This window comes from Rhinolophus sinicus, linkage group LG10 (genome assembly GCF_036562045.2).
Source record: "Rhinolophus sinicus isolate RSC01 linkage group LG10, ASM3656204v1, whole genome shotgun sequence".
Lineage (NCBI taxonomy): Eukaryota > Metazoa > Chordata > Mammalia > Chiroptera > Rhinolophidae > Rhinolophus > Rhinolophus sinicus.
The window spans coordinates 23,428,984-23,439,013 of record NC_133759.1 but is presented as its reverse complement, the minus strand read 5'-3'; the positions used below and the strand labels follow the sequence as shown (position 1 = coordinate 23,439,013).

The window sequence follows — 10,030 nt, the reverse complement described above, 5'->3', positions numbered from 1 at the left end:
GGTCATTTCCAATCCTGTTCATTTGGGGGTGGGGAGGGGCTTGACAATTTGGGGCATCCTGGCCTATGGGATGCATCAGCAGCTGCGGTCACGACAGTGGTGGCAGCAGCGGGAGCAGCAGCAGCGGCCTCGTGGCCGCAGCAGGCGCACAAACCCTGCTGGGCCAGCGTGGCTCCGCGAGGTGGTCGGCCAGCGTGGAGAGGCGGAGTCTAGCGCCTGGGGGCGGGGCCTGGTGACCGGGGGCGGGGCTCAGCGAGCGCGGCTCCTGTTGCCGGCTCTTGGCGGCGGCGGCGGCAGGGGCTGAGGGCACAGCCAGCGGGCGGCGCGCCGCGGACTCCCAGGCAGCCCGCGGAAAGGTAAAGCCAGGAGAGCGCTCAGGCGGGTTTTCAAGCCCGGCAGCTGCTGTCCAAGTCCCTGAACGTCCCTTGCGCCTCAAGCTGCGTCTGGGCGCCCAGGGTATTTGCATAGCATGCAGGGAACGGCTGCAGAGCCAGGGTTTTGCTTTTATCGCGGCGGGGCCCAGGTCGGGGGTATTTGGGGTCTGCAGCGGGAGGCTGCTGCCATCCCAGGACATCCGGACTCGGAGACAACTTTGCGCAGCGGTCCTCCCAAGTTCCCTTTATTGCTATTGTCTTAGCGCCTCCCGTCTGACAGTCTCCCTGGACTCCAGCTTTGTTCTCATCATGCCAAACCCGCGGTCCCCTAGGGCGTGAACCCAGGAGAAGCTGGCAAGTTGCACCTGCCAGCTGGATCCGCCCAAGCCCCTCTCGCATCTCCCAGGTCCAGAGCGGTCCTGTGTACACTGGGGCTGGGCACCTCGAGACTCGGTCCCTACAGGGGTAGCGGTTCTCGCCTCATTCCCCTATGTGGTCTGGGATCAGGACAGGGCGTCAAACGTCCGGGATGTGCGTGATTTGGGGCCGGAGAAAGGACGAGAAAAAGTTTGGAGCCCTGGCTGGGGCTAGGGAGCCGGCAGCGCCAGGCTGCACATAGCAGGAGTTGGAGAGGGTGCTAGGGGCTTGGCGCCGGGCAGAGGGACTAGGACCGACAGGGAACCCTGGAGGCTGAGCTCCAGGCTTGCGCTGTTGGCGGAGATGGGGTGTTCGTTGTGTACGCGCGTTGTCATGAAAAGACTATGTGATAGCAGAGAAGATGGGTGAAACAGAGAAAGGAAGAGAGTGGTACTAGGGACATGTAATTGCAGTACCCAGTGTGCACTTTCTTCCTCCTCCAGATATTTTAGAAAAGCTATGCACGGGATGCCTTCTTGTACCCGAACTCCCGGAGGTGGGGTGAAGGAGGGGGTAGAAATAAGTTTTACCGAGGGCCAGAGCTGGCTTTGAAAGCGAACAGGTGACAGAAGACTTCTTAGTTGTGTGTGTATTTATGCGCAGCGGCGAGGGATGCTTGACCGCCCGCGGAGCCTCCACCCCGCCCCCCTTTGGACAGCGGTGTGAGTTTTCCGGCCACTCCCCGCCTGAGGCTGGCAGGCGAGAAGCAAAATGATGGTCTCAGAGTGGAGGAGACAAAAGGGTGCACTTGGACGACCCTCCGAAGGCCAGGCGGCTGGTGTGTGTGTGTGTGTGTGTGTGTACTCTTGCCAGCTAGGGAGAAAACCCTGGCAGCAGGGGGATGAGTAGGAGCAGAGAAAGACAGGTGAAGCGGAGCAGATGAGAAGAAACAGAACTGAAGGAAGAGAGCAGAGATTTAAAAGCATCTTGCCTGATTTGCTTTAAAATTATAAGTGAACTTTAAAGAGATGTTGATGTGGGTACTCTGAAGCTAAAATTTTAGGACGATGGGGGTGTAGTAAGTTTGATTGATAAAGGTATGTTAGCAAGCGATGTTAAAGTGAGTCTGAAACCTTTGCTGAAGTTCATTGCTGGTTTTAGATAATCTCCTTTGACACATCTTTCTAGCACCTACTCCAGAAGTACCTTTTGACTGTCAAAAAGAAGTAAAAGGCATGTATACACAAATAAAATGCAGCTAAAATGAAGTTTAAATGAAGCTTTGAGCAGGATTAAATGGCTTGTGCAAATGCTAAATGTTGCTAAAGTACTGTCAGGGCTATAAAATAGCCAGACAAAAATAAAGGAAAAAAAATAATTGTAACAAGAAAATGAAGGCTTTACAAGAACTTCAGTAATGAACACATAACAATTGATGGTATGATGCAGTAATTATTTTCGTATTTACGCCATTAACGATTGTAATTTAACGTTAATGTCCTGGTATTTTATTCCTTCTCATTTGCAGACAAAAGCACATCTGAGACACCATGAGGGAGTAATTTGGTAATATAAAGTCATGAATAGAAAACACTAAACCATGCTCAGAACTCTGACAACATAAAGCGTGAAACAAAATAACCTCATTTGCTGTTTATTATCTGTCTTTATAATTCTGTTTACTATCATTTGCATAAATGAATAGCTAAATTGTATAGTATATCCCCGTTAGGAAAAAAATACTTGATGCTTATAGATATACTAGGGGAGAATTAGTAGGTAGGTAATCCTTACATTAAGCATGAAAAAGATTTAAAAAAAAAAACTTGGTAGCATTAGAAGCCATCTGGAAATAATCAAAATACAAATTCAACCTACCTAGGCATCCTTATTTTATTTAACTTGGTTCAAGTAGTTTTTAACAATATATATGTAGTCAATGGGCAAACCCTAAACTTATAGCTAATCTTAACCAAACCAAACCAATATACTCTACATACATCACGAAGCAGTTTTGTTAGCCTGAAAAACTCTTTTTTTCTAGTTAAACTTTCAAAGGGTAAATATTCTGAAATTGAGAGGTTTATTGGAGGAAGATCAAAGCAAAATGCTTTCACCAGATACTTAAGTTCTTAACATTTTAAGATAAATAAACATCAGAGTTCACACATTTTAAAACTATTGTGCATTTTTTTAACCTTGGGATCTTTTCTAAAACTGCCTTACTCATATGATTAATGGAACAATTAATACTTGTATTAAAAGAGCTCTGAAATAATATGCCAGTAAAAGAGCTGAGCAGGGCGTGCAGTGGTTGGAAGGAATCAGTCAATCCACATGAATGTTTTAAAAAATTCCTTTATTCTTCCCAGGCACACAAAATATCACAATGATTGAATGCACCTTTTCCTTTCCATACAAATGCGCTGGTCTCATGTGGAACAGCACAATGAAATCAGTATTACCTGAGAATGGATTCCATGTGGAAATAGGACCTGGTATGTATTTTAAATGCAGGGGGAAAAATAGTAAGTGACAAGTGAGTTGTTCATTATCATGGAGACGGGCGATTGTATAAGATTAGGGCAAGTTCTTACAGTTTTCCTGGGTATAAACTTGGGAAATGCAATGGTGTGAACAAAGTGGATTCTGAATATAGGTTTAACTATTATTTTCAGCCTTACCCAAAGTCACTATTTCTCTGCGTTCTCACTTACATTCCAAATATTACAAAGGCTGTCCAATTTTTCTGTATTTCTATTGTTCTTTGTACCACTGTTCTGTAGAAAGTTCTGTATTTTTCTTTGTTTTAGAGGTTAGAATCTGACTTTTGGTTAATTCATTGACTTATTCATTTCTGCAACATACTTATTAAGTACCCATTATTAACTACCAGATATTATACTGGGTGCTGGGGATTCAAGGATGAGTTAGACTCAGTCTCTGTACTTAGAAAGTGAGGGAGACAATTATATGGATAAACAAATGCAATAAAATGTTATAAGTGGCAGTCTATCTTAGGGCTTTGGAATGAGATAGACTGGGTTCAAATTTCAGCTCTGCTTTCTTACTAGCTCTGAGGCCTGGATCATGTTTTGTAACCTCTCTGAGCCTCGTTTTTCTCATCTGTTAAACGGGGGAAAGTAACATCCCTGGATCACAGAGTTGCAAAGATTACATCTCAACGTATTTTAGTATCTTCCCATCTTCGAAAACAACTCTGGATCCTATACTTCTCCGCATCCTTTTCTTCATTTCTCTGCTCCATGTCATTGTCAAATTTCTGGTGAGTCTCGTCTGTATATATGCTATCTCCACGTCCTCTCTTGTTACTATCCATCCTACTGCAAAGTGGCTTCTGCCTTCATCACTTATGGAAACAACTTCTGTTGAGATCAGCAGTAACCATTATGTGGTAAGATCCAGTAGCTGAATTCTTACTCAATTTCTTGGAGCATTTGAAAGAGTTAACTAGTCCCTTTTCCGTTATCTTCTCTTGGCAGCAGTGACTTGGGTGGCTTTTGTAACACTATACATCTTCAGTTGTCCTCATTTTGCTGTACTATTTCTCACCTGACTCCTCCTTTAGTATTCCATCTCTAAATAAAGTTTGGATCTTTCTGACCTTGGGGCTTCACATCAGGCCCTCTTCTTGTACCTCCTCTCCACACCCCTCTCTTGAAGTAATGTCTTCCATCCTCATTATTTTAAATCTTATCTATTTTCTGACTCAATTTATGTCTCTAGTCCATATCTGGCCTCTGAGCTCCAGAAATATCTATGCAACTGTCTGTTTAACTTCTCCACTTGGATATTTCACAAGTGTTCACAATTTCTTACATTAGAAATTAAAGTCTATATTACCACTAGCACCAACACACTAAATCTATTCTTCCTTCAGTCTTTTTCATTTTAGTAAATGGCACCCCTGTATATCCAACCATGCAATCCAGAAACTGTACCCTTTTACAGCCAACCTATTTCTTAATTCTTCATCATGTATTTTGTGTTCTGGGTGGGTGTTGGCCTGATACACATAGGTAGGCGTGCTAGTGTTGGTGGTGGTTTATAATCTGCGTCTGTTCTGATTATCCAGTGCTATGACCATACCAGCTGATAAATATTTTTCACTATTACCCCTGCTTGTATCTATCTGCCTCTGTCTATTTCCATTACAACACCCCTGAATCCAGGCCAATAACACCTCTCACCTATTATTTTTGTCCATATGTGATGGATTTTTGTGTAAATCCGTATTTAAAGCTACCCTGACTTGCTGCATTTTACATATTATGTTAACATTATTTCATACAATTTAGTACTAGGAATTTGGACATCAGTAAAGGGCTTCTACCTTGCAAGGTATCCCGCTAATTTCATACTAAGAGATTGGATACTTTTTAAGGAGGAATTCCTTTATAGGCAAGGAAATATGCGTGGTTGTCTTCCATGCCAAAACAACAAATTATGGAATTTGAGGTTGTCAACTTTTTGCCAAATTTGGAATACTATGGCTGCATTTAGTTTTAGGAAAATGAAGTCAGGTAAAGTTCTACCATTGAAGAAGTTTAAGTAATCATAATCTTGAATGGTCTAATTTTTCTCTTGGCCAACAGAGTGCATTCAATCAAAATGCTAATCTAGAAATATAATTAACAGACAGTATGAACAGTATTAAATGTTGGTGTACATATTTTTTGACAAATAGTAGCAAATGGAATGAAAATAATTAGAGTAAGATGTATCATCAGTGTCAACTCTAGAAAAGCCTGTTATTCTAAGCTTTCCCTCTTTTGGTAGGAGGCCAGTGTTCTCAGCAAAATGAACGTCCTTGAGTATACTTCACTTTGAATTGACTTTGTGAATTACAATGTTTTACTTCAGCAGGTTAGCAATGACGTACATGTAACCATGTAAACAAGCCTCAAATAATTTCTCAGTGATGTCATTGGAACTCAAAGCTCAAGAAAAATCTAAGCTTCAATTTTCTAAAGATAGTGGCATTTTCACTCACACACACATGAAAAATCACAGCAATGCAAGAAGAATTGGTTCAACTGTAATATAGTTTATATTCTGTTAGTCTTATGATGCTGATCCGGGATTTTACCTTTGGATTATGTTGGTCTGTAGACTCAGCCTTTTTGTAACCTTCCTTTCTCCTTTTCTTTTTAATTAAAACTTATTGGGGTGACAATGGTTAGTAAAATTACATAGGTTTCAAGTGTACAGTTCTGTATTACATCATCTATATATCACATTGTGTGTTCACCACCCAGAGTCAGTTCTCCTTCCATCATCATATATTTGACCCCGATTTCTCCTTTTCTTTGTCTCTCTTCCTTCTTCTTTCTCTTCTACTACTTGGTTTCTTCCTTCCTCTTCTTTAATTCTTTCATTTTATTTCTTAACTATCTCTTATTCCTTCCTCTCTTTCTCCCCTTCTCCTGCCCTTCATCCTTTCCATTGTCTTTCTTCGTCCTTCTTGTATAAGTAAAAACAAACAAAATAGAAAGATCTGCCTGACTTTTTGTCCCGGGTGTTATTTTAGGACTTACTCAACCACATGGCCCCTGCCTTTTGTAGTTGGTGCTCTTCGCTTTTGTACTTGGTGTCTGTCACTTCAAACGTATCTCAAGAACCTTAAAATTCTTGCCTCAATTTTTCCTATGTCAAGAAATAAGCATATAAAAGGTAGAAGAAAGGGATTGGTAAAATTGCTTTGTGGATTCATGCTACCATGCTCTAGAATGACCTTTTTCCAATAAGCAGTCTTTATCCTTTATCGCCAGGATGTTATATCACCCAGTGATGTAACAGTAGCGTGCCTGCTTCCTGAGCTCAGGGACCATTTTGGAAGATACATGGCCATCTTCATAGTGTTGATGACAACTAGAATAAGGATTTAAATGACAACAACTAATATTTATTGCGTGTTTGCTATGTGCCAGACTCTGTGCTAAATGTTTGATACATGTTGTTTTATTTATTCCTCACTCCTGGCTGACCCATATTATAGACAGATTATACTATAAACAGACTAAACAAGGTTAAATTACCTGAGCAAAGGTTGCAGAACTCAAAATATGGGAGTGGCAATTCTGGTTATACTATAAACAGACTAAGCAAGGTTAAATTACTTGAGCAAAGGTTGCAGAACTAAAAGTATGGGAGTGGCAATTCAGATCTTAGCGGCTTTGCTCTGTACTGTTCTATATATCTCAACATTACCCAGGTTCTATATCTATGAATACATTCATATTGATAGTGAGCTGCAAGGATGCCCTGAAGCCATAGTATCTGCTTTAATAGGACACCCTTCAAAGAAATGATGGGTGGGGAGAATGGTATTCAATGGCCCTGTGGGCTCAAGTTGTGTAGGAGGTCAGTTGGGTAAAGCTTAAGGTTAGATCCTTCATAAGAAATCATGGTAACAGCAGCTTATCATAGTCTCTCTCTCCAATGTGGCTTCAGGCTAAGTCTGAAAACTAGTGGGATTTTCAGTGTGGGATGTCCCAAGCATCATAGGCTTTGGAAGAGACTTAAGAGGCTCCCAGCAAATGCTTTTCTTTCTTTCTCAAGGCAATGAGTTTTTAAATTTTTGGATAAACATGCGATAGATATGTCCACATGACAGTGAATGGTATAGAACACTGGGTTTGAGCAGAGGAGAAATAAAATAGCATTGTGTAGGTGAAATGAGCCTTGACCGAAGAAAATGAGCAAAATGGAACCACCTATTCCATAAACTGAGGCAATTGTAATCAGGGGTCTCTGACTTTTTGCAGCATCTATGCTCTATGATCCTATGCATGGGGAGAGACTGAGTAGAAAAGAGATGACAGTTGGCATTTGATGCTGAATGTCTTACCGGGGCTTCCAAAATTAATCCTGTGTCCTAACAAAGATCATTCCAGAACCAAGTTTGAATTACATGACAGCATGGGCAGTCAAAAAACATGAGTATCCCAACAGCTTCCTGACTGTGACCTTGTTTGCACTGCTGCTCTGTAAAGTAGCTAGGTGGTCTTATTCAAATGTTAACCAGAATCTGACACTTACTGTGTCTGAGTCCTCCAATGGCTTCCCACCTCTCACTCTCACTAAAAGCCTAAGACCTTACAGGGGCCTTTATGAGACCTTACATGAGGCTCTTAATGATCTGATCCCCTGTTGTCCTTCTGGTCCCATTTACTGGCCTCCTTTGTTGAGTGAATAAGTGAATGAATGAATGAGTGAATAAGTGAATGAATAAATTACTCTTAAGTGAACCAAGAAATATCCAAGGTACTCAGTAGTGTTTGTTGCATAAATAAAGTAGGGGAAAATTTATTGTTTTAATGAAGACACTGGAGAAATTAAGGTCAGAAACAAAAGGCATAGGAATAATTGGTGAGTGGATGAAGATAAAAGCAGTATGTCAGAAATGCTGGATGCTGTCAAGTTTTTGTCATTTATTTCTTTATTTAGCAAATATTTATTGAAACTCTACTTTGTACCAGGCACAAATCTAAAGGCTGGATATTCATCAATGAATAAGAAGGCAATCACTGGCCCCTGTGGCTGACTCGATTAGAAGACATATATTACAATAAAAAAGACAAAATTATAATTTCAGGCAACAATATATTTTGTGGAAAAATCCTTAGCATAGACTTGGGAGCAAAATAGGTTTAAATGCAGATCCCATACCTTCGTGGTATTCAACACTGAATTATGTGGTTACCTGTTCCCCTGTCTCCTATGCTGAAAATGGTACTGATCTCAGAGACGAGTATAGTTTAAACAGTCTTACAAAGAGTGAACATATTGTCTTGTCTTTCTTAAGATTTTTCCACTAGTAAAATAAGGCGTTCTTTTAAAATATTATTTGAAAAACAGTTTGACTAAAGAAGGTCCCAAATTGATGGCTTCTGTGAATGTGCTCTGTATTTAATTCTAAAACAGCAGCAAATGTTTCACTGATACAATGGCAATTGTAGTAGTCTTTTGATAAATAATTTAATAAAGAAGTCAAATATAGTGTAGAGAGGTTTTTTCTTGCCGCACACATCAATACATTCAATATTATGGTTGGAAGAGATAATTGTAAAAAATTTAAATTGAAGAGGTTCAGTTTCCGTGTGATTTTTGTATTACTTCATTTTCTCAGTACCAATTTTGGCCTCTTTATTTTCTGGTTTGTGTTAATTTGTTATGGCAGTGAGAGAAAATGAATACAGGCTCCAAATCAATATGATTGTCTTAGAAACATAAGTGATTAATGACAAAGTCACACCAACAAAGAAATAATGATTGCTGTGGATGAAGCATTCAGAATCATTCTGATACTACCCGCTGAGGTCACTAGTGATCACTTGGCCTGTATTGGTATTCCGTCCCTGCCTTAACAAATTAACACAAACTTGTGACTTAAAACCACACCAATGTATTGCCTCAGAGTTTCTGTAGGTGAGAATTCCAGGCAGGCTTGGCTAGACACTCTGCGTAGGGTATCACATGCTAAAAATCAAGGGCTCAGCCAGCCCGATCTTTTATCTGGAGATCCGGGGAAAAGATGACACCCCGGCTCATTCACGTTGTTGGGAGGATTCAGTTCCATGTGACTGTAGGACTGAGGTCCCCATTTCCTGTCAGCTGCTATCAGGATTTCCTATACCTGTTCCCTGCTGACTGTCAGCTGGGAAATACTCTCAATGTCTAGAGGCGTTTCTTGGCTCATGGACCCTTCCATCTTCAAAAACAGCAACAATGGGTTCTGTCGTTCTCCTGCTTCCAATCTCTCTGACTTCCTCTTTTGCCACGTCTCTTCTACCCTCAGCCAGAGAAATTGCTTTGTAAGGGCTGCTGTGATTAGACTGCCCCCCCCCCATCATTCACCCTATTTTAAAGTCAACTGATTAGTCATCTGAATTACATCTGCAAAGTCCCTTTTGCCAAAAGGTAACATTCACGGGAGTGATAATAGAGTAAAAAATATGGGGGCCTAAATTGTGCCTAACACAGGACCTGTGAGAGCTGTGCCTAGGAATATGCTTGTCAGCTGAAGCAGAGTAGATGACCTGTCAATTAGATTGATTGGAAAACGATAAACTTTTGGTGAAGTAGAAAGTGATTATTTAATTTTGTAAGGCATGGCCTCCAAAAAACCGCCTTAAATAAACAAGGAAACTTTCAGTTCTGGGGTGGGACATTCAAATGCCTTCAGGACTGAGGAGTGAAGAAAGGAGGCAGCCTGGATGCATGGCTACAGCAGGGCGGATGCACGTTAAGAGGGCAGCCCTCCCTCAGTTCCAGCT

General features: G+C 41.3%; 1 protein-coding gene across 1 annotated transcript in view; it reads left to right on the top strand.

Moving 5' to 3' along the window:
- The first annotated feature begins 246 nt into the window (after positions 1–246).
- Positions 247–10,030, top strand: part of RARB (retinoic acid receptor beta) — a 668,790-nt gene continuing 659,006 nt past the window's right edge. Inside the window, exon 1 of the mRNA XM_019745272.2 lies at positions 247–356. The gene's annotated coding sequence lies outside the window, so the exon portion shown is untranslated. The remainder of the gene's footprint in view (positions 357–10,030) is intronic.